At 38.7% G+C, this 24695-nt stretch overlaps 1 long non-coding RNA gene across 2 annotated transcripts in view; it reads right to left on the bottom strand.

Annotated features, from left to right (window-relative positions):
- The window catches only part of LOC112540660 (uncharacterized), a 60497-nt gene extending 37853 nt beyond the window's left edge, over positions 1–22644 (bottom strand). The window contains exon 1 of one of the 2 annotated variants that reach the window (XR_003084732.2): positions 22062–22644. This is a non-coding gene — a long non-coding RNA (uncharacterized LOC112540660). The remainder of the gene's footprint in view (positions 1–22061) is intronic. The other variant, XR_015798249.1, reaches the window with a different exon arrangement.
- Between the last annotated feature and the right edge of the window lie 2051 nt (positions 22645–24695).

Below are 24695 nucleotides of genomic sequence, written 5' to 3'. Positions count from 1 at the left end.
TCATGTACAGAAATCATATCTCTACTATTTTCTCTAGATGAACAGCACAACTTTCCTTCAGGCTGTCCTTGTGGGGCATCTCCTTAAGTCCCTGTAACATCATGTCCTCCTCTGAACCTGTTCTAAACTTCTGGAAATGTAATTCCCCAGCTAAGTACCTGCTTTTTTGGAGGGAAATTAATTTGGGGAAGAGAGTGGAAGAAAAATGTTAAAGATCTTCTGCTTGAAGAATACTTTCCTGCTTTTGAAATAACTGATCTCCCACATTTTGCATGATTTTGCTCTGAATTAAATGTTGAAGCTCAAAAGAGCACAAGACAGAATGCAAATCAGATTAGTTACCCATCTAGTTCAGTATAGTTCAATTTATATCAGGGATGCACAATGTAAGTGGGAAAAGCAACGGCCAGTGAATGGAGCCAGAACAAAGAAGAAGGTGGGGCCAGTCACAAACTGGATTTAATTTTATCTTAACATAAATAATCAAGTATAGTTTTTATGAGTAGTCCCAGTGCATTTATCCAATACATAAAAATTCATTAGCAATTACTTGGCAGAGTTTTTGAGGCTGCACACACTCCTGGGACCTGAGATATTACATAGGCCAATGTTTCTCAACCTTGGCAACTTGAAGACGTGTGGACTTCAACTCCCAGAATTCCCCAGCCAGCCATGCTGGTTGGCGAATTCTGGGAGTTGAAGTCCACACGTCTTCAAGTTGCCAAGGTTGAGAAACACTGACATAGGCCCTTGAATTACATAGAGCAGCCAGCCTTCAAATGTATGGCTTTTGACTCCCAGACATATTGCCACAGCCTTCCCCACCCTGGTGACATACATTGTTTTTCTATTTATAGGATAAGGATTGTTTCTAGGCTTGCATCTATATCTATAAATTGGCAATCTGCAAAGTCTTTTGCTCTTTGTCTTGTGTTTTCCTTCTTATAGCAAGGCCCTGATGGCTGAGTCAATGGAAGGATTAACAAGGAATGACCAGTAGGGGTAAAAAAGCATTCATTGGGGAGGCCAGTTAAATCAATTGAAATTACATGTCTTTGCAGTTTTGCAGCATTTGATGTGATCAATGATGAAGCAGAGCGTCAGAAAATAAAACAGCAAATTCACCATTTACATTTCTAGCAACTAGCTATTGATAGGAGAAAAGAAAACTAGAATCCAAAAAACTTCAGTTAAACTGTCTCAGACAGCTATAATGTAGGAAAAGGGCTCTTCAATTACTTTTGCTTGTTGGCGAACATTTTCAAGGTCAACTTTTTAATATATACGTATTTCCGTTTCTGTTGCTGTTGCTGTTGCTGTTTCTATTTCCATTTCTATTTTCTGTTTTTTATTTTCTTTTTCTTTTTTCTATCATCTTCTCTTTTTTTTCTATTCTTCTCTTTTTTTCACATTTACTATGTTTTTTCTTTTCTTTCTTTTTTTCTTTCTTTGAATGTATTTCTTATTATCTATGTAAAATATTTAATAAAATCATTTTTAAAAAAACAAACATTTTCAAGTTGGCAAGCTTTTGCTATTGTTGTTTTTGTGGCTTCGTAAGCCAAACAGTTACTTAACATGTACATATTTGAATAGGAAACTAATGACACATAATATATGAAACCAGTTCAGTACAAATAATATCAACAGAAAGTAGAAATCACGGTAAGACCCACCTTATCAAAACCACACTATGCTCAGTGTTCCATAAAATGTGCATTGCTCATCAGTCAAATGCAAGCTAAATTCTAAGCATGTTTCTCAAATGTGGAAGTTCTTTGCTCTTGTATTGCTCAGTTTTATAAGTTTTAACTGATAATTTTTATTGTGCATATTCTTAGGCATTCTCAGGCATCTAAGTAAATTATTTAAAAATAATTGATCAATCATTTGCACCCATTTGTTCACAACCTCTCTCATTTGTATTTTACTTCTGTTTGTGCCCTTGCCCTTTCTGCCTCTCCCTTCCCTTCCCTTCCCTTCCCTTCCCTTCCCTTCCCTTCCACCAGAGCTCCCTGATGGCTACATATGATTGGGGAAGGGCTGGGGGGGGGCAGAGGAAAGAGGAAAAAATGCACCTATCAGCCAAAAGCATCCTTGCATTAATTGTGCATTTCACAAACATGCAAAAAGCCTTGTATGTGTGTCAGGTGTTGACTTCTGACTGCCTGGATTGGTCCCTGCAGTTTTCTTGGCAAGATTTTCAGAAGTGATTTGCCATTGCCTCCTTCCTGAGAGCTGAGAGAGAGGAGGCCAAGGCCACCAGGCTGGCTTTGTCCCAAAGGTGGGACTAGAATCCATGGTCTCACGGTTTCTAGCCTCATGCTTTGACTTCAACACCAAACTGGGTCTCTGCAAAGAGCCTTAGGTATATACAAATATCAGTGTAGAGATTTATTTTATGTGAACCTTGGTTTGCATCTTTAAGTTCAAAGGGAACTCCAAAACACCATGTCTTATGGCAATGCATGTTTAATCGTGCACAATGTAATTGCACGGTCCTGTGCCTAGAGCACAGACAGAGAAAGAGATTAGGCTAATTCTATGGATTCTGACAACCAAAGTGAAAATAGGAAAGCAGGAGTAGCAGCTGGAGTCTCTTGGGCAGCCCAAAACAAACACACAGACTAACAACCTTGTGATTCATCTAATTCAAGTGGCTGCCTGAGGCCCACCAAATCCTTGACTGTGGTTCCCAGGGCCACATCAGAAATGTTAATGGGCTGAAAAGTAAAAAGTATTAAATATAGAAAGAATAATCATAGAAATTGTAATTCATTTTATGTGACATTTTTAGCATTAAAAAATAATGCAATCTAGCTTTTGTACTGGCCCTGCCTGCTTAGTTGTCCTGACCTAGGTTACTTTTTGGAATGTAGCACCCAAAATCCCAGTCAAAGGTCATATGTAGCCCAAGGCCTTAAGAAAGATGTGCACCTGTAATTATTGTACATATTGTCCACCACCATTCCAGACTAATTATTGAATTATTCTCCCCTATTTGGTAACTTAAATCCTTGCTTAAATTTGTTCATTCGTCTGAGTGCTTCTGTTTTTTTTCCCCCCTCCTTTTTATCTCCCTGTTAATTAAATTGTAATTCTTATGTGGCAAATGCCAGTAGGATTGTACATTTTTCCTTACTGTGTGGTGGGACTGTCGTGTACTATAGGCACCAGACAGAGCCCCTTCACTTTCTGCCACACATGCAGCCTGTATGGAGTAGGACTTTTAGGTTCATCAGTATTTGGTTGCTTAGCCAGATATCACCCACAGTTACCAGAAGAATGGACTTCCAGTATCCCCATTGTGCTAGACTCTGCGCTTCCAGACTGGGACTACAGATCCACCTCCGTGTCCATAGCAGAATTGCCCAACAGTGTGCCTTCTTCAAACCCAAAGGACTATTTCACACACACACACACACACACACACACACACACACACACACCTACATATAAAAAAAATATAAGTGCGCAAAGGGATTTTTTCCCCCTAATTGCCTTTAGATGCCATGGCAAAGTTGGACCATTGTTTCTTTACTTAATTTTGCCTCAGTGCTCAATTCTATGAGACTTTTTTTTAAAAAGCTTCAATCAAATCATCTTCAGGAGATGAAAATAGGGATATGCCAAGTTTAATGGTTAATTACAGTGGCCTATTTTTTTTTAAAAAGGAGGGAAATTCTCCAAACTGAGGACTGCATAACCTTCTAAATCTATTTCTGATGACAGAATTAGAATACTATTGAGACTGGAACACGTTCTGTACATTTTGAATACCAAAAAGAAGCTTCTTGACAGGTCTGCAGTTTTGTAACTTGTCAATAACTATGTTAAGCTGAGTTTGGCACCAGCTTCTGTTATAATGCATTTAGCAGAGCTTGCAAGAAGTACAAAGTGTAGTACAGGTGTGTGAATTTGGCAGCATTCTGTCTCATTGGGGAAGGAGCTGTCTGGTGGCGTGTCAGAGCTTTTCATTTTTAAAATCACGAACAGAAGAAAAGCAAATATTTAATACTTTATGGAATACAAAGTCTCAGGTTTCAGAAAGGACAGGAAATATATGTAGATCTAGGCCTATAAGCAAAGTCTTTATAAAGAGCTAAGAATCAAGGGACATATCATCAGCTCACATATTCCTTCTGATGTGATTTCTGCTTAGTCTCACTGTGCCTGCCTCAAGGATGGGAATAAAAATAGGGACCTAGTCAGGGGTGTTGGTGGGGAGGGTCAAAATAGTCAAGATGGTGTCTGTGGTTGCATGATCAAGGCCCTGTCCCTCTTTTACTTACAGGACTTAAATCACATCATCAAGGATGCTATTTTGATTTATTTGACACCCTCCCCTGGAGACACCCCAGGGATACTCAATATTCATGAAACAATTATATATAATTTCACTACATACAGCTTATATTTATATCAGTCAGTTTGAATATAAAATTATAAGGAGTAAAACCATTGGTCTATCTAGGCTAACACTGGCTCTGTTTGGACAATGCAGCTGCCTGACACATCCTCTTCCCTGGCCAATTCACTCACCCTCACGTGCCAGCAGCGAGCAACTGTGTCTCAAACAGCTTGTCGTCCTGGCCTGGAAGGCTGCGGCTTATTCCCTCCCCATTTCTTAGCTTTTAAAAACTCTTTGAGCAACCCTCCCCCCCTAATTTCTGCCCTTCTCCCCTTTGCCCTCAAGAAAGGAACTGAAACAGACACAACTTTATTTGCCACATCTGTGAAACAGTATTTCCCTTTGTTTATCTGCATCTTCTATTTGACTTAACTGAAGACCTAATAACCTGAAAGAAGGAGATGAACTACTATGTGTTCACTTTTGCCACATCTTGCACAACTTTATACACATCCTTACTTTTTTTTTTTTTACTCTCCCCATAATTCAAGTGGCCTTAATACTGTTATAATTCTTCTTAAGGGATTTGCTTTTAGAACCCCTGATCATTTGGGGAACCTGTTTTTGCACACATTACAATTCAATCAATTTGAGTTTTCTCTCTTAATTTTATGTGATAATTGAATAAAGGTCCTTCTCTGCTTGCAGCTAACTACGGGCTTGTCCATGCTGCCTAGTTGCTGCATTGCAACTGGGGAAAGAAAAATATTTTAAATTAAAGACAAAACACACACAAACACACATATACTTCTGCATTTTGAACTGGGGACGTTCTACATGAGAACCAAGTGTTTTAACCACTATACTGCTCAGATGATATTTTATTACAGAGAGCAAAAGGCCTTCTTGAAGAAATGCTTTGCAAATGTAAGAAAGGAATTTTTGTTTTAAAGCTGGTTCTTTTGCCTGCATACAGTATATGTGTGCAGTAATACTTGCCCACAGAAAGGAAGCAATTGGTCACTGCCTCCCTGGAAGAGAAAGTTGGGAAGGTACAGCAGCAGGTGAATTGTCCGGTGGGAAGATGTGGTAGCCTGAGGCCTGGACTAAATCCTTTCCAAGATGTCACCAAATCATCATCTCAGTCTGGACGGCGTTTTCTTGAGCCAGCTTAAGATGTAAACTTCTCTGAGCACAGGACAGGGATAGTTTAAATGTGCAGTGCCAATTTGCTCTGTGTTATAAACATGCCGTGGTAACATCTTTTTCTTGCCATTTCCCCATGATGTTATCTTCATCTTGCTTTGAGTCCATGAGCAAGGTAGATGTAAATCATCCTTAGCTGTGCCAGTATTAGAATACCATTTTCCCTGTTACTCTGACACCCACTAAAGTCAGTTGCCAGGCATGTAAAATCTGTTGTGCCTCCTCACTGATTATGTTGGTGGCAACATTAGGGGCCAGTAGTGGGTGGGCTCAGTGTGGTCCTTCTTGGCAGGTTCAGACTGATGTTGGCAAGCCCCCTTCCCTTGGTCCTTGGCCAGCCTCATCTGCCATAATTCTGCTGTTGTCTTCCTAAAGAGCTGAACATAGTTGTGCTTATCACAACTGCACAAGTGCCCTAGACTGTTCAGCTGCCCTTAAACTCTGTGGCTTTCACCAGTTCAATGCAAGCCTGAAATAGTGAAACAGTGGAATGACAGGTACCCTCCCAATATACACACCATTGCTTTCCAAACTGAACATGGAGGAATCTGGAAGTCGCTGTGTATTGCCTATATAAAGAAGTTGCTAGTGACTCAGCTCCATTTGTGACTCTGCTCTTTTTATTTTAATTTATTTAGCTAGAGAATAAATTAAAGGAAGGATTCTAGAAATCCAGACTCCTGAAGACCTGCCCCATTCCTGCTGCAGCCCATGATTAAAAGATCTTTTTTGTCTACCAGGTGGTGATGTGCAGAAGAAAGAGGGCAGCAAAGCCAGCAGAGTCATCTAGTCACTTTGTTTATTGCGTGTTGCACTCGTAAAATCAGGAGAGCAACAGACAGCAGTGAAGCTGAACAGATGCAACAAAGGTACGACTGCGATTGGCAACAGGACAGCAAATTTGATGCCAATACAGTTTTCTGCCAGCTTAAGTAAGGATGGATGGCCTTTTAACTGAGCATAGGAAGAAGGCCCTTAATAAATGATTTAGAAGAAAATGACTACTCTGCACCTAACTGGAGGTTAGTTTTTTGATCTGAGCCTTCAGCTGCATATTCTTGTGGTAGCAAGTATGTTGGTATTGGACATTAGGCTGGTTTGCATTAAATAAACTTACGCACACACATATACATACATGCATACATACTGTGGGAAGAAAGTAAAAGTGATGAAACTCAATGAAGCCCAAGCCTAAGCAGGGCCTTTGTCATCAAAAAGGGTGTAGCAGGCTCTCTTCACTTGGGGAAGAACAGTGGCATAGTTGGAAGACTATTAATACCATTAGGAATGTAGTTGGGCTCTGCTGAGAAACTGAACTTGCTGAATTGCACTATTAAACTTCAAAGCTCTCAGTTCAAAGCTAAGATATGTAGGACAGAGCACACCCCATTGGTGCTTGTGTCTGGATATGAAATTATGCAACACAAAAGCTTTGCCTCTGCCATAAAGATCAGAAAAGTACTGTGGAGTCTAAGAGACATAGGTTCTAATGTAAGATTAGCCTCCCTTCCTCTAAGCACTCATCATCTGATCAATTACTTTGGGGCCTATGTAAGACATAGAAACTGTACACTCAAGATGAAACAAATGTTCCAGCTTGAACTAAGGAAGACGCAGTGTGAATAAGGGGCACGGACTTTATGTTTCTGAAGGCATATGATAGAAGGTCAAAAGCTAAAGCTCACGGTTCTGTAAACTGCCTAGATGGGGAAAACCTATGCATCACATACAGTATCCCCTGGGTGTTCCAATCACAGCTGCTTCAAGACATTTGGGAGCCTAAGATGCGGAATAAGACGGCATCTCCCCCTCCAATTTCACATATTAAAATGCTGACTGAACTGGCATTCAGTAAATCTGAATAAATCTAATTTCAATTGTAGTAAAGGGGCAGTGTTCTAACTTCACCTTAGGGCATCAGACTAGCTTAGAGAATATAGGGCAGACTGCTTCTGGCATGTAATTTTGTCCACCATATATGTGGTTGTCATCTTTCAACATCTTCTGCCTAATGTCAACATGATGCAAGAAGATAAGCCCTCCTCCGGTCAAATGATAACCAGTAAGATAATGGAAAAGAGCAGAAATCAAGTACAAGTAGCACTGGTGTTTTTGACATGGCTGGATTAAAGCCAGTGGATACGGTATGGCAGAAGCAAAAGGAAAATTTATTCCTGCAAAAATATGTATCCTATGTGATATACAGAATGACTAAACCATGGAATGACTAACCATGAACAAAGGCAAACTTGATGTTGTTGAGTGGAATCTAGGCATCAGCAAACTGAAATGGGCTGAAATAGGACACTTCACATCAGAGGAGCATCAGATCTTCTACTGAGGACAAAAAAAAAACCTGGAAGGAATGGAGTATCTATCACTTGGATACAACTCTTGGATACATCAATACAACTCAAAAAATAATACAGTGATCTCAGTTTGAGTCCAAAGCAAGCCAATCGACTCAGAGGAAGTGGAAGACAAAGAGTTCTGTAGTGATTTGCAACACCTTGTAGACACAACACCAAACATAAATAAATTTCAAAATTCCCATACCAATGATTGGATACTAGAATGTTAAAAGTTGGAATTCTGGAATAATGGGAAAATATGGCCTAAGTGCACAAAACAAAGCAGGAAAGAGACTAAAAGAAAATTCAGTGTTTATAGCAAGTAACTTTTCCAACTTCTTAAAAGTTTACTCTTAAAAGATAACACATGGACATCACTGGATGGATAATACCAAAATCAAAGTGACTATACATTATGTAAACAAAGATTTGTTTGTTTGTTTGAATGTATTAGCCATCCAACTCCAATGGACTCTGGGAGGCATACGAAACTGGAAAATCCATAAAAAAAAACATAAAAAACAAATGGAGAAACTTTATTTAATCAGCAAAAAACAAGAACTGGTGCTGACTGTGGCTCCTATCCGTTTTTGAAAAATTACGACTTAAACTAAAGAAAACAAATGAAAGCATCAGAACAACTAGATACAGCCTCAGTAATATTCCATATGGTCAAAGTAAAGAATAAATTTAAAAGATTGGATTTGATAAATAGAGTGCTACAAATGGTGACTAAAATTCATAAATTAAAGATGAAGCAAACAAAAATATCCCAAAATGCAAAAAGCAAAAGAAAGCCAAATGGTTCTCTGCTGATACATTGAAAAAAACTGATGAAAAATAGAAAGCAAAAGACAGAGGAAAATTTGAGTAGGCACTGAACTCTAGAAAAAAGCAAGAAGGGAGTAGGAGTTTATATCTAAATAAATAATGCAAACCCCTTAGGATAACAACTGAATGGGAAGAACAAGAAATTACTTTAAGAAAATTAGAGAAATCAAGGAAAACATGTATAGAACAATGGACATGAAAAAGGACAAAGAAGGCAAAAATCCTCTGGAAAAAGAAGAAAAGATGGAATGAATATATAAAAGAACATACAAACCTTCTCAAAACTGACATGTACCAAAATCGGATCATTATCTAGAAAGTGAAGCTAAAGGGGCCACAGAAAAAATTGCTAACAATAAAACTTCAGGAGTTGATAAATTACCAGTACAGCTGTTTAAAATCTTACAAGATGATGCAGTTCAAGTACTGTACATAGTTTGGAAGCTGGTGTGAAAAATGCAGCAGGGGCCAAGGACCTGGAAAAGATCAATTTATAGTCCAGTACCAAAAAAGGCATGCTAAAGAATGGTCAGGCTATCAAACAACTGCGCTCTTCTCACATGCTATTGACATAATTCTGGTAAGAGTTTGTGCTCCAGAACCCAACACTGTAGGGAACAAAAACAGCCGCAGGCAGAATCTGGATTCAAAAGAGATAGCAGGGCCACAAAAAAGCACATTGCTAATACCTGATAAATAATGGGAAAACAAGGGAATTTTTTAAAAATCTATTATCGCTTCATTGATTATACAAAGATTTTGACCGTGCAGACGACAACGAATTGCGGATAATTCTGAAACACATGGGTGAACTAGGATAATTCATTTGCCTATTGAAGGATGTGTATGCTGACCAGGAAGACCAAAATACAGAGGAACTAGGTGGTTCAGATCTGGGAAAGAAGAGCAACCATTGAGATTAAAATTGCTGGGAAAAGAACCTTCAACAACCTAAGATATGCTGACTTTACCATTCTGATGACTGGAAGTGGGGATAACTTAAGGCATTTTTGTTGAAGCTGAAAGAATAGAAGAGAGTACAAAACTCAATCTGCTGCTTGTTTTTTTGTTTTTTAAAAAAACTAGGACCATGTCAGCGGGTCAAAAAAAGGTGTAACAGGCTTTATATTCCTAGGTCAAAAAATTCACAGGAATGGTGACTATAGCTGTAAAATATAGAAATGCCTGCTGTTTCTGAGATATATTTCCATCTGAAATGGTGTTTTGATGACTCTCAACGTGATGGAGAACTTTGTCAGGGGACAACTAATGATCCTTGATACCAAATTCCTGCTGTGTCTCTATGATGCAAGGATGGAACAGTCCCAATGAATGCACCTTAAAGTATATAATTATTCCTGTGGTCTCATTTTTTTGTTTTCATAGTACCATAGAATTGGAAATGTACTCAGCGGTCATCCAGTCCAACTCCCGGCTTAGGGCAGGATTTGCTACAGCGTTCATGACTGACGGCTGTCCAGCCTTTCTTTGAAGACTTCCAGAAAAGAAGAACATCCAGCAGCCTGTTCCACTGGTTGACAGTTCTCAACAATCAGGAAATTCCTCCTAATATCTAACCTGAATCTACTTTCTGTAGCTTTGTTATGCTTCTGTTTTATTTTGTTGATTTTCATCAGGGCAGTTCCTAAGTTATCACCTCCACAAGGAAAGGAAACTACCAGAATCTGCAATTGTGATCATTTACTGAGTCTAGCATAGCCATAACTGGTGCAGGTTTTTCAGCAGAGCAGAGCATTTTGGATATAATGCCCCTCCCTAGTATCAGCAGATTTGGATTTGTAGGCTGTCTGTGGAAAACAAGTTGCTGAGCATATAGATCTCAGACATGGCAGTATAAATGATGGGAAAAAACCTCTCTCATTTGAACAAAGTTTCAAATCACTAGAAAAGAAAAAAGTAATAAAGGTTAACAGTGTAGCAGTAGTACTAGTAGTCCTCACTTAACAACCACAATTGGGACCAGCAACTCTGTTGCTAGGTGACACGGTTGTAAAGTGAAACATCATGCCTGACTTACAACATCAGTCCTGCTGCAGTCGTAAAGCGAATCAGCCACAGTCTTTAAGCACAACTTCATGTGTCCACGATTTATGACTTACTGCCAGCTTTTCCATTGACTTTGCTTGTTGGAAGCTGACTGTGAAGCACACAAATGGCGATCACATGGCCGCAGGATACTGTGACTGTCAAAAATTCAAGGACTGATCATAAAACTACTTTTCAGTGCTGTCATAAGTTTGGTTGCTAAACAGGGCAGTCATTAACTGAGGACTATCTGTATTTGAAAGTGGTGTAAGTCCACGCTTCCCTTGCCAGGCAGGGATTTGGTTGATGTCACTAACCCCTGATTAAAAGCTTAAATTTCCTGTTCAGAAACTCTACCTTGGACTGTGGTTTTGCAACAACTCATGTAGGGCATGCCTAAACATCCGTTGTGTTATTAAACTGGATGTATCAGCCAACGTAATCTGTGTATATGCTTGAGCTAATATAAGGTGTAAAACTGGCAAATTTAGTTTACAAGAGCAGATATAGACAGCTAGCAGGGACCTGTGAAAATGAAAAAGGATAAATTGGCATAAGACTTTTATCACTCTAGGGAATATTTATTTCACAGAAAATCTGACATGCCGGCTCCTCTGTCAATGTGTGACTTGTATTTTCTGGGAACATTACCCAGACTTTAAGGTCAACATGCCTATGCTGTCCTAGAAGGAGCAATCAAGCTTAAAGCTTGAGAGCCTGTTAGGAACAAGAGGTGTATTTATGTCTTGTGTCTCCTGCACTAACTGGGTTAAAGAGACAGTTCCCCATTTACTGGCAGGTGTTACCAACCAGGACCTGAGGTATGGGTCATGCACTGGAGGTCAATAGGTTTCCAAGAGCAATAGATTTACTTTTGTGCTTGATTTAGATACAAATCTTGAATCTTAAATCAACAGTTACAACATTCATGGTAATATCATAATAATTCATACAAAAAATAGTATTGTAAAACAATCCATGCAGTAAAAATTAGAGTGACAGAGCAAACCATAACCCAAACAACAAATGATAGAAAGATGGCAACAACATTCTAACAATTAAATGCCCTCTGGAAGAACTCTGTCTCAAGAACTCCAGATCATTGTAAGAGATGGAAACAATTCCATAAGGCTATGGAACTGGCATGCGAGCAAGAGATTCTTTTAGGATGAAGGTACGGGGTGAGTTGATCCTTGTTGGTAAAGGCAGTCCTTTATAGGTCAAAATAGCTCTCTGTGTGTGTCTCCTACTATTCCCATGTCTTTTCCTGTTAACCATGTGCACCACGGAAGGAGTAAGAGAATGAAGAAAGCTAAACTACACAGTGGGTACACACAACGAAGCTGAAACATAAACAAGCCCCTGAATCTTATTGCTGGTTGATCTTACCACACAGCCTTTGTTTTTTATCAAGGCATTTTGATATTAACCTGTAGGTGAGGATTAAAAGAAGAGAGAAAATTCTTTGGTCCTCCTGATAAAGGGAACTGCTTTCATTTCACTCTTTCCAAAGATTTCATGAAGTGGGTAATACTTATGCTTCAAAATCGGCATTCTTCTGAATGTTGTAGTAGTGTAGTATAATGTAGTCCTCCAGTCAAAATATGTAATTGCTTTGAGTATATTGGCAGAAGGAGTACACAAGAGGGTCTCGTTAGTACGAATCGTATATCAAATTAATTATGTGTGGAAAATGTACATATTAGGCAAAATGGTGTTTAAAGTAATATATTAGTAGAAATGCAATCGACATGTGTATAAATTATTATGTGGATGACTAGTCTGACCTTCTCAAACTGATGTCACAAAAGGGCAAACTGATATTAAACTTAAAAATTGAGATAAATCAATATGGGCCAATTTGTCTTTTTGTACTGAGATTGCCTTGTTCGGTGTGAACAAAAGATGTTCTGGAGCTCTATTTTTAGCTAACCATGATGAGGAACATGGTAAAAAGGAACTAGAAAAAATAAGTAAGTAAAGCAGAAATGGACATAAAGAATGAACATACTGTAATCCCATTGCAACAGGCTGTGAAATAGGTTGGGCTGAGAGAGAGTGACAGGTCCAAAATTGCCCAGTGAGCTTTGTGGTCAAGTGGAGATTTATACTTGAGTCTCTCCAGGCCAAACCAATGCCTTAGTAATTACCCTATCCTTCCTAGGCCACGATGGAGCAAGCAAGATAGCTTCAAGCCTAAAAAAGCAAGAGAGGATGGGGATGACCATAGGCTTCTACCACCAGACCACATTCCACAACCACATGAAGGGCATAATAGGGTATGCAGCACATGGCCAATGACATCATAGCCTTTGATGGCCAGTGACATCGCTGACTGTGGCAGAAAGCTCTTTTCTTGTTCCTGCATGGCTTGCAAGAAGGTAGGGAGAGCTGCGTGATTTAAGATACACAATCGCACATATTCAGAGCATTTCTTTTTATCAAAGTTGGCAATTTTTTAATTGTTGACTTTCTTTAATGTAGCTGAAGTGTAGCTGAAGTTCTAAAGCAGAGAATGGCAAGTAGAGAGGAGATAAATATTAGGATCCTTCACATAACCATCTAGAGACCTCCTAGCTGCTCCATAAGATTAATGGGGCCCCAGCAATAGTTATTCCATTGCTAAAGATTTGCATGTTATACTGGTTTAAATCAATACCAATGTCTTTTTTTCTCTTGTCCAATGTCCATGTGTTTTTCTTATTCAATGAGGTAGCATTAAAACTGTAACTTTATTGCAACTTAAATGTAATTAAGACATGAAGGCAAGTGTACTTAGTGAACAGAAATATGAACTTGTTGCCTTGAAACAATCTTTGGTGTGTGAGGTCATTCCCTTCTGCCAAGGAAATACAAGGCACCTTTCCTATGCTTACAGGTTATGCCTTGGCACGGGAGGGAGTTACCAAGTCGTAAGATTCTCCTGCCTCAACATCTTATGGAGGAACATACTGAGGTGTTCCAAAAGAAAACTCAGTTGCAATTCTCTGCAAGCTTGCAGTTGATGTTACTTCCTCCGCACTACTTTCTTGAGGTTTTATGCTGATGTTGTGTCTAGGTGGAGAGATAGAATGTCAGAGATGAGCACATGGCCCCAATCAAATAATCACCCTTAGATCTCCAAAACCAAACTAGACAAGATGACAAAACAGGGGGTTTCTTGTTCCTTTTTTGCCCACCACTAGTATTAAAATCTCATGTCTGAGATTTTTGCCCACTCTAGACCTAATCGATCAGTGTAATATCCTTGTTGTAATTATGGCATGTGTACATAAATTCAGAGAGGAAACTGTCAACCGTTGCTTGATAACCCTAACCCTAACCGATTTGTTGGGTGGGAGCATGAGACAGCAAAAATAAGTGGATGTAAGTTATTGATGCATGAAACTCACTGGCAGGCAAAAACTTTTTGGTGGAAGAAAAAGGAACAACCACCAAGATATGTGTATTTAAACTCTTAATTGTCACAACTGTGTGGGAAGTTATAATCTGTACATGGCAACTGCTTTTATTCAAGTAACCACAACGATTCAACGAAAGGAAAGAGCCAGAAGCAGCTCAAGAAAGCCCACCACCAGAAGTGGAAGAAGATCTCCTTGCTGTCTGCCATGCACTCCTTTTTAACTGCAGCAGCTCTTTCTGTCTAGCTGACTCACCAATCTGTCAGACAAGTCTAAGGAGATTCTCAGGGTAATGCTTACAGAACACCTTCCCTACAGAGCGATATACCTTTGGGCATAAGCAGCTGCTCCAGGAGACAGATCAGGAGAGCAACAGGTGAGAGCATGGCTTGTTCAGCTACTGACAGGGTGAGTCCTGGAAAACATCACATTCTACTTTTGCCCAGCACCATATGCCTCTGTTATGGCTAAAGCATTGGTCCCTTCTTTTTCTTTTTCTTTATCAATAGGTATAATAAACTTACAGTCTATCACATCTAATTTTGCCTCCAGTGAAATATTCACAAAAATACAGCAATGACAAAATTGGGGGTTTGCTGATTTCATACATTGGCATTATTACTTAAAACCCCAATAACACTGCTCTTTAGTTCTAAAATGGTTTCTTTGTTTACCTTTAGTGGGTTTAATTTTGGTGGCTAGAGAGAAATAGATATGGGGAAAATACTTTTATGCTGGTAGAAAGGAGATCCACTCACAGGAAGCACATCCAATAATTACTCACAAGAAAGCTTTATAGGAGAAGATCTAATCCCATTCATGACCATTTGAGCAGCATTCTGAAGGTAGGCTAGAGACAGTCTTGGCTCTGCTGGAACAAAAGTTGTATTGAAGTGGTGGAATTCATCTAGTCTTTGGAGAAGCCCATTTTCTATGCATATGGAGCAGATGTGCACAGAACAATGTTCCCATTTTCATGAGGCCTCTACTCATGCAGAGGTAAGGCCCAGAAACAGGTTTGACTCCTCATGTGCTGCTTTTGAGAACCAGTCTTATAATGACCATACTAACAGGATTAAGAAGCACATATATGAATTTGGTGCTCCTACACAACACCATTTGTGATTTTTAAAAGGTATTTGCAAGTTAATGGGAGTAAATTAGTCTTTTGGAGTGTAAATGAAATGCCAATAAATGTGGATGAGAATTAGTTTGGTTCATTCAGTCTATATAGAATGAACTCCTAACATAAGATCACATAGTAATAAGATGAATTTTTAAAAGCTTGTTATACTGTATACAAAGAATTCTAATGCAGTTTTGAAAACTCAAGAAAAGTATTTCCATTACCAAATGAGCATCTTTTGTTTTCCTCTTTTCGAAGAAAGAACATTTACCTTTATTGACGTAAAGCATGCCTTCCCTTCCCTTCTCTTCTCTTCTCTTCTCTTCTCTTCTCTTCTCTTCTCTTCTCTTCTCTTCTCTTCTCTTCTCTTCTCTTCTCTTCTCTTCTCTTCTCTTCTCCCCTTTCTCCTGTTCCACTGCCTTTTCCCCTTTGCTCTTTATGATCATTAACTGCAACCTATCATGTATTATACAACCACCAAGATTTTCTAATGGAGTGTGAACACAAGTTTAATAGTAAAGCATATAATTAGTCTTCAGCAAGTGGCCACACCTGGCCCTGACCTTGACTGAACTCACGGATGGATATGGATGGTGCTTGGAGAGGAAACTGCCAGGAAATCTGAGGATGTAGGCTAGACTGAATGGTAAAAAAATACCCTGGAAAAGGCAGGGGCAAAACTATTTTCATATAGTTGTCAAGAAAGTAACATGTCCATGTCCATGTAATCATCTGGGGTCAAGTTTGTCATGAAGGAGATTTTACTTTTTTTTGTTTGTTTGTTTCAATCCCAGTTATAATGGACATTGGTTAACTTAACATGGTATGGCTCTCTTTAAGAAATATAGGAAGGGACTGTTTGGAGCGGGTTGCAACTTAGCAAAAAGTTATAAATGCCAAAGGCCTTTGTAACCTTATTTTCTCTTATGGTTACTGATGATTTTGCCTAATACAGAATAAGTGAAAGCTATTTTTGTACAGATGATATTACTCTAGGAATCACCACTTAAGAAAAAGAAAGCATGAGAGAGGTTGATGATGGTAGGAAAATCCACTTCCTGGATAACTTATCTCAGTCAAAATTGACAATTTTAGCTTAACTGGACAAATAGCTTAACTTTGTACAAGACAGTTCTCTAAGCTCCTAGATTGTGAGTCAGCACAGTAGATTCTGTTCTAAATCTTACCTCAGCTACCATACATGGTAGCCTAGTGTGACAGGAATCAGAACACTTCCTTTATTTACTTGCATGTCAATGCTCAAAATCTTGCTTTTGGGGATATTTCTCAGGGCAACTTCTAGCACTAAATGTAAAACAATCCTTTGAAGATCTTAATTTTCAAAAAATTAGCAAAACCACAATAAATCTTTGTAGGAGGGTCAAGGAGAGCCTAACCCCCTTCTAAGTTGCCGTTTCAGGCCCCAATTACAGTCTGATTTCTTATAACTGGGCTGAGAAAGAGATGCTTGAAAAGGGGGTGGGGGCAGATGTAAGAATTAGACGTTTCCATCTTGCTTGATGTGTAAATGAGCAGAGATGTGACTAAGCCAACCAGAGTTTTATCTACCTGATCCTCATCTACTTGTAGACACTTAAATGTTCAATACTGTACTAATGTAAGAAAGAACATTCTCTATGAATTTCCAAACCTTTAAGTCAGTGTTCCTCAACCTTGACAACTCTTAAGATGTGTGGACTTCAACTCCCAGATTTCCCCAGCCAGCCATGCTGGCTGCGGAATTCTGGAAGTTGAAGTCCATACATCTTAGAGTTTCTAAGGTTGAGAAACACTGCTTTAAGTTATAGAGAAGAATAGAATGGCCACATTAAATATTAACATTAATTTAACTTCTTTAACTCATTTAAAACTTATTTCATACATTTTCCAGAACATGATCTCAGACAGGACCATCTGAGGCAGAAGCTTTTTGTTGTCCTTAAAAAACGGCAAACAATTAGCTCTTTAATTTGTTATTTTTAAACCACAGTCATTTTCCCAGGAATGAGAGACATACCTAAGAGATTCTCTGCCTCGCTGGCAAAAATAACTTGGCTGGCTTTGGATATTATGAGTACTGCGCATTTTGACCTGTGAGAGGGGAATAGAATGCAATTTGCTGCTGTGCCTCAGACAAAGAAATCTCTTGCTCTAGTCTTGCTCCCAAATAATTTTAAATGGTTTGTGTACATAATCATAATTGTTCGCTGAGTCACCTGGAGCTTCGTCATCAAATGTGGAGTACTGTCATTATTAGAATTTTCACCATTTAAGGTGACATTCATGAGAATGCCAGCCAGGCAGCTTGTCCCTCTAGCTAGAAGGCTTTGGGAGGTTGTCTTTGCCCCCAGTACAGTGAGTGAGAGCCCATTCACTCAAAGGATACCAACCAACAGGACTGGATGGATTAATCTAGCAATTTCAGTTTTCTAATGGGCTTTTGTGTGTTTGTTCGTATGCTTTTTTATTTCCAGTGTTTTGCTGATCACTGTGCATTTAATAACATGTAAAAGAAATCACATTAGTTTGGGAGGTGGATCATTTCCTGTCGAACAAAAATAGACAGACATAAATAGTAAGTATATATTTCCCAAGGATTCCCACTGACCTATCCATAAGAATTTCCAGTAATGGCTGGTGTGGGTCTTCCGGGCTGTATGGCCGTGGTCTTGAAGTCTTGTTTCCTAACGTTTCACCAGCACCTGTGACCGGCATCTTCAGAGTGCAGGAGCACAGACAGGAGCAGTTCTCTCTGGGCACAGAGAGAACTGCTCCTGTCTGTGCTCCTGCACTTTGACGATGCCGGTCACAGGTGCTGGCGAAACGTTAGGAAACAAGACTTCAAGACCACGGCCATACAGCCCGGAAGACCCACACCAGCCATCGTATGCCAGCCGTGAAAGCCTTCGACAATACAATTTCCAGTAACTTTATATCAAAGTGAAGATGTGTCCATCAGAAAGTTCAGAATTCAGCTTTTGGCCCCCTTGCCTAAATGTGGATTAACAGTGAGGCACCAAAAGTTGGGGCCATTACATTGTAATGTTGGATTTAGACTCAAGTTGCATTGCAAAATATTGCAGATGTATAGAAAACTGTGCAGCAGTACTCAAGTGAACTATGTACAGTGGATTCAGTTTAGAACTGCATATTTTTTCCTACACAGATGGAGCTTCATATGCTATTCTAAATTCACTCTTCATAGCTGTTTCCCTAAGCCCAGCCAGCCAGACATAACAAATAGATCATATCAAACATTTTTCAGAGCAACCTGGATTGTTTTGGGACACGTTCTAAAATGCATTCAGGAGGGTTGGGGCATTGGGTTTGGAAAGGCTGCAGAGAGAGCACTGACAAATAAGTCTGCAAAGATAGGGGGTGGGGGGCGGGATTTCATGCCACCTTGGTGTTTTGATGTCTTCAAATTGAACATCAAGTGAAATTCAGTAGCGGATGATTGTGGAATTCCATTATCAGAATTCACTCATGAAATTTAATCTGATTCAAAATCATCTGAATCAAGTTGCAAAGATTTCTGCATTTTTGCGGCAATCCCAGTTTATTCTCAGGAAACCCAACAACTGACATTCCCAAACAAAATAAGTAAATAAATAAATAAGGCTGTTAGAATTTTAGTAAAACTTTACTGATACAAAATATTTTCTATGCCAGGCTGCCATATTTTACATATTTTAGTCAACTAGTGTACAATATAGGTATTCACATCTTCTATGACTAGAATAAACTCATAATATCTTCTCCTCTTAAGTTTTAATTGTATATTGCCACACCAAACCCAGGACTGAAAAATTGTCAAATAGACATGGAGACACTGACATTAATGGAGAAAAAAATGTTAGATCTGAACAAAATTAGTTGTGCCGAAGGTCCATTGAAAGGTTGTATACCACTGCTATGCACATATACTCTGTAGTAACACCTATATGTTTATGCAGACATGCACTGAATTTGCAGAGGTTCAAGCAGAATAAGTTGCCACCATCTCTTCCCCATCCCATGAATTCAATGTATATAAATTGATTGATTGATTATATGCCATCAAGTCATTGTTGGCTCTTAGCAATCAATTCGATAGATTTTCTCCGTGAGTACATAAATTAAACATCTGTAAAATGCTTATGAAAGAACTTCGGAATATTATGATTTGAGTAAAGATATGCATTTAATTGCAAGACTTCATCAGTAGGTGATTTTCAGTATGATATAACATGTTCCAAAGCTATTCTGAATCGTAACAACTGATAATTGTAAGCTGGCACTGATTCCCAATTTCAATCTGTTTTATGTTTGAAGGGCCTATTGTTCAAGCCAGTATGTTGAAGCTACCATAGTATTTTTTCCCCTTTAGTTTATTTTAATTATTTTTTGCTTCACTAGAAAAACAAATTCAAGGGAACTTCAGCAGCGAGAATGTATAATTAATTCAAATTACCTTAATATTACAGTTTTACAACATGTTTCAAACTTCAGAAATTCTCCAATATTTGAACTGGAATGGATTCACACAGATGACTTAGAAACATATGGAGTTATCTTGGTAGAAATCACAGAACTATATCAGTGCTCATAGAGTATGGAAAAGTTAACAACAATGTTAGCTATGAGCTAAGTGAATTGCTTTTGTGGTAGAGATGTTTTTGGTCTTTTTGTACTGGGATTACTATGTGTTTTTAAACATTCATTTCTAGCCAGAATTGCCTTAATGCAGATAAACTGAGATATATTAGATGGATTTTCTATTAGATATTCCTATAATGCAACATTAAGCAGCTCAGGGTGCCCCTATGCTAACTTTTGTTTTTCATTTCCAAGACAGACACAATTCATTTATTTCTAAGAAATGTGATAATGCCTTCCATTGTTATGCATATCAGCAGGTCAACTTATTTAAGTTTCAACTGGTTTCTTCACAATTCAGAGCTCCCAACACAGATGCAACTTGAAACTGTCAAGTATATATTGCTTAGCAATATTCTCAGTTGGCTTTGAGGTGTAGATTTTAGGAAGATTGTTGAAGATGTAGATCAATTGCTCTCTTCAGACATGCTGGATTTTGTACTACAAGTAGCTGTTTCATACAGTAGTAGAACCCTAGAACTGAGGTATCCATCAATGATCATTTGACCCACCCTTCCTACCAATGCAGAATTTTGCCCCGTTACAGAATCTCAAAAATCTCTAAGGAAGGCAAATTCCACCATCTTTAGAGACAGCATGTTCCTGTCTCACCCTGTCAAGAAGTTCTTCTTAATGTGTATCTGAAACTTCCCTCTGGGTGATTTGAGCCTGTTGACTGGGGTTCAACTGTCTGATGCTGAAAAAAATAAATTTGTTCCATCATCTACATCAGGATTGAGAACCTTTTTGAATTAGATGGACAGACAGTCAGACATTCTCTTAGAGACAATCTGTGGGGCCTGCATGCCAACAATAGCTAGCCTAAAGAAAGCAGTAGAGATAGAGAAAAGTAGATAGAGGGAGTGCAAAATTGGGTAGAGTTATTAAATATTTTTCTTTCTAGAATCCTCTTCATTCTTTAAAATGCCGATTTCTCCTTCTCTTTTTGATGCCCTTTTCCCTCCCTCCCTCCCCCCCTCCCCAAGAAATAGTCCAAACTGATTGCTTACAGAAAGCATTTGAAAGTAAAGATTACATGAATTTCGACTGAAACCCATGTATGTCCTATGAGCCTGATAGCTATTCAAAGGTTTATACGTGGCCATTTATTATTATTATTATTATTATTATTATTATTATTATTATTATTATTATTATTTAAATATGAGTTACAGAAATAAGGCATAATTCAAGAACCAAGGCTACTTTGGAAAATAAAAAAGTTCAACATTTGTGTCTTTGTGTCACTTTTCTAATAGGTAGCACCCATTGTACATTCATACTGCATCAGCCATGATGCTCAGCAATGAGATGTTCAATTACTTGTGGCTAGAACAAATAATATATTAGCATATATATCATTATACTTTAAAGCACAACTGAGGACTCATTAGCCATGAATAAATGAATGCAAGTGAAATGAAACCCTCCCAGGCAATTTTTGTAAAGCGAGACTTTGCCACTTTAAACCAAACCCTTTTGCCATGGTGCTTAGTAGAGATAAAGTCTGCGCACAGTCAGATGCTTTCATACTACCTGTGCAAAAGAAACAAATAAAAGAAGGGCAAATTTCATTTTCAGATTTGTTACATCTGCTTGAATTGTTGCCTGTTGCTGTTTCCTGCCACTAATAAGATAAAAATGTTTGGGAGAGAAGGGCACGTGTGTCCTATGCATTGCCTGCGATAAAAGCAATTTTATCGTCTCATTTTATTCCATGAAACATTTATTTCTTATAATATTTTATCCCTACCTTAGTCATAATTTATTTAACATACTGTGAGCTAAATTTCAAAACTGATTTCATATATATATGAAGATAGATAGATAGATAGATAGATAGATAGATAGATAGATAGATAGATAGATAGATAGACAGACAGACAGACAGACAGACAGACAGACAGACAGACAGACAGATAACAAACAATTAAGCAACTTGGGGGACATAAAATGGCTGCATTTTGTCAGTGCCATTTCGGCCTGGTTTTGGATTTAGAGGAGCAAAAGTGGCAATGGGAGCAGTTCACCTCTGGGAAGCCTCCTCTTCCCATTCCCATCCTTAAATCCCTTCCCTAGGACAAAATACAGATTGAGCATGTTCAACATACCTCTTCCTTTGACATTGTCCCCAGGTTTTCAGAAGATTTAGAGACTGAGCTGTGGCCCTCAGCTCTTGAAGTAAGGAGTCTCCGGGCTTCTCAGGCCATTGAGCAAACTTGACTAACAGGGTTCAGACATATCCACACAATCTGTTCTACCTTATTTTCTGTTAATATTTCCCTTGACAGTCTGGGTGATTTCCTCTCTAGTTCTTCCAGAACTGGGTTGTAGAATGCATACAACCTTCTTGCATCAGAAATATAATTCCAAATCATCGATTAGGTTGAGTTTAGATAGAAAGGTTCTCACGGATAAATGCTAAACAGTCACTGTACAATTTCCATGAAGATACTAAAATTAACTTTTAATAGAAGATGTGTGCCAGTTTTAGTAGGCCCTTGAATTGCTAGCCATCGTCCTTTGCAATTAGTCATAATTCAAGGCACATACGTTGAAAATCAGTGGTCATTCCGTACACAACAGCGTGTAGGCTGGATTCTAGGCTCGTTCCTTTTTCCTTCTATAAAGCATGAAATATTAAACGGTCTTTCTGTGTGTGACATATATTGCCTAAGTTGACTGCAGTCCACAATTATAGCATAACACAAGAGGGTGGCAATGATATGTGAGACAAGAGAAGCAGGGGAAAATGTGGATTGCAATGGAGAGAATTAGCTCAGTGAGATCCGCTGCATTATTCATGCTGTCATTATTTTGACTCAGTGGGACTGCCAAATGTGTTATCTGTTCAAGAAACGTGTGATACAACATGAGTTGTTTGCATCAGTATAATGTTTCATTAAACACAGGCATATACAGAAGTTATTTTGGCTGTGCGCATGAACATTAAAAGAGCAGTGTGATATCTAACATCATTTTCCAAGTCCTACCGATGTTTTCTCATGGAAAGTTTTCTATTGAGCTGTATTGTTTGCACCGTGCTTCAGTGGCTGCTTCAGCACTTGTGTGTTTTCACATAAAGGAAAGAAGGAAGGGGTCATGGGAACCATAGTCTTTAACTTAATTATATATATTATGGCCAGGCATGTTTCACTATGTCCCACTATGTTATGGATCTAAGAGTCTTCCCCCCCCCCCCCCCCCGTTTTTATATCATGGCTAGAAGGCCAATCTTCCACCAGCCAAAGAACAAATAATTTCAGGAAGCTTGCTAAGACTTATCTCCATTCTCAGAAAAAACACTCTGTTACAAAGCTGTTGCAAGCCCTCAGTGGTTCTCTTTGCATTCACTTAGACAGACTGTTTTAAAGAATTGGAAAAAATAGGAATGAATAGGCAATTTTTATATTATAATTTATAATAGAGGGATGTGAGAAATGGAGTGTGCAGGCACTGATGTTGGGAATGGTATGTTTTAATTTATTAATGTATGTTCTGGAGACAGAGATAAACCAGGAGATAGTCAAGTTGCTGATGACATCAGATAATTTGCAGTTTATCATAATGTTCTTCTATAAATCAAAGGTGAGATCATAGTTGGAATACTGTGCATATTTCTGATCACAAACCTCAAAATGGGTGTTATATTGCTAGAAAGGTGGTGGGGAATAACCAGAATGAGGAGGAGGATAACAGTAACGCCCTTATTTAGAAAGACTACAGTCATTGGGACTTTTTAGTTTAGAGAGAAAGTAGGTAAACAGAAAAATAATTAGAGATATATTGTATAAAATAATGGATGCCACAGAAAATAGAAATAAGTTTTTCTCCTGTACCACAGTGTAGGATTTCAGGCAATTCAGGACAGGTAAAAGAAACTACTTGGACAATATATCATTCAATTGTGGATTTTTGCTATCATCAGATGTGGTGATGACAACCAAATTTAGTGGTTTTAAAATAAAACTGGACAGATTCATGAAGAATCCAGCCATTAGGAGTTTCCTGGATCAAAGTGGCCATCCAGGGGATTGAGAACATAAGAAGAAGGATATGCTGGAATACAACCTGAATACATGAGATGGGTCACTGGGGACACAGAAGGCTGGTTTACAACAGTGTTTCCTAACTGTGGCAACTTCCAGGTGTGTGGACCAATGAGTTGTCACAGTTAAGAAACACTGCTCTAGAGTCGTCTTTGATCTAATCCCACTACAGGGTTCTTATTCTAACTGGCAGTCAGTCCATTAGTGAGGCTTGAGGATGAATGGATGGAGATAGGCTGATAGAGATAGATAGATATGATGGATGGATGGATGGATGGATGGATGGATGGATGGATGGATGGATGGATGGATAATAGAATAATAGAATAATCAAGAGAATATCTGTAGCTCAGGGTTGAACTGTGGAGTCCTTGGTGTTCTCTGAGCTTGGTTGTTTTCTTGGAGATGTTTCGATACCCAACTAGGTAACATCTTCAGTGCTAGAAGGAAGCGAGGTTTGCTTTCTGTTTATATACAGTAATTTGCCCTATCAGTGTGGAGAGGAGTGTTTTCTCCTTGGTAGTTCCTTGATTAGGTTGTTGTTTACTGCTTGATTGTTTGTCTGAGTTGGTGGTTCCTTGATTAGGGTACTGTTTACTGCTTGATTATTTGGTGTTAATCCTGTTGTTAATCCCTTCTGAGAGAGAGAGAGAGGTAGGTAGGTAGGTAGGTAGGTAAGTAGATAGATAGATAGAT

The sequence above is a fragment of the Python bivittatus genome, unplaced genomic scaffold (assembly GCF_059951505.1).
Source record: "Python bivittatus isolate LINGU-HERP-01145 unplaced genomic scaffold, Pbiv_v1 ctg000570_np1212, whole genome shotgun sequence".
NCBI lineage: Eukaryota > Metazoa > Chordata > Lepidosauria > Squamata > Pythonidae > Python > Python bivittatus.
The sequence above is the reverse complement of the archived record's forward strand: the minus strand, read 5'-3'. Positions and strand labels throughout refer to the sequence as shown.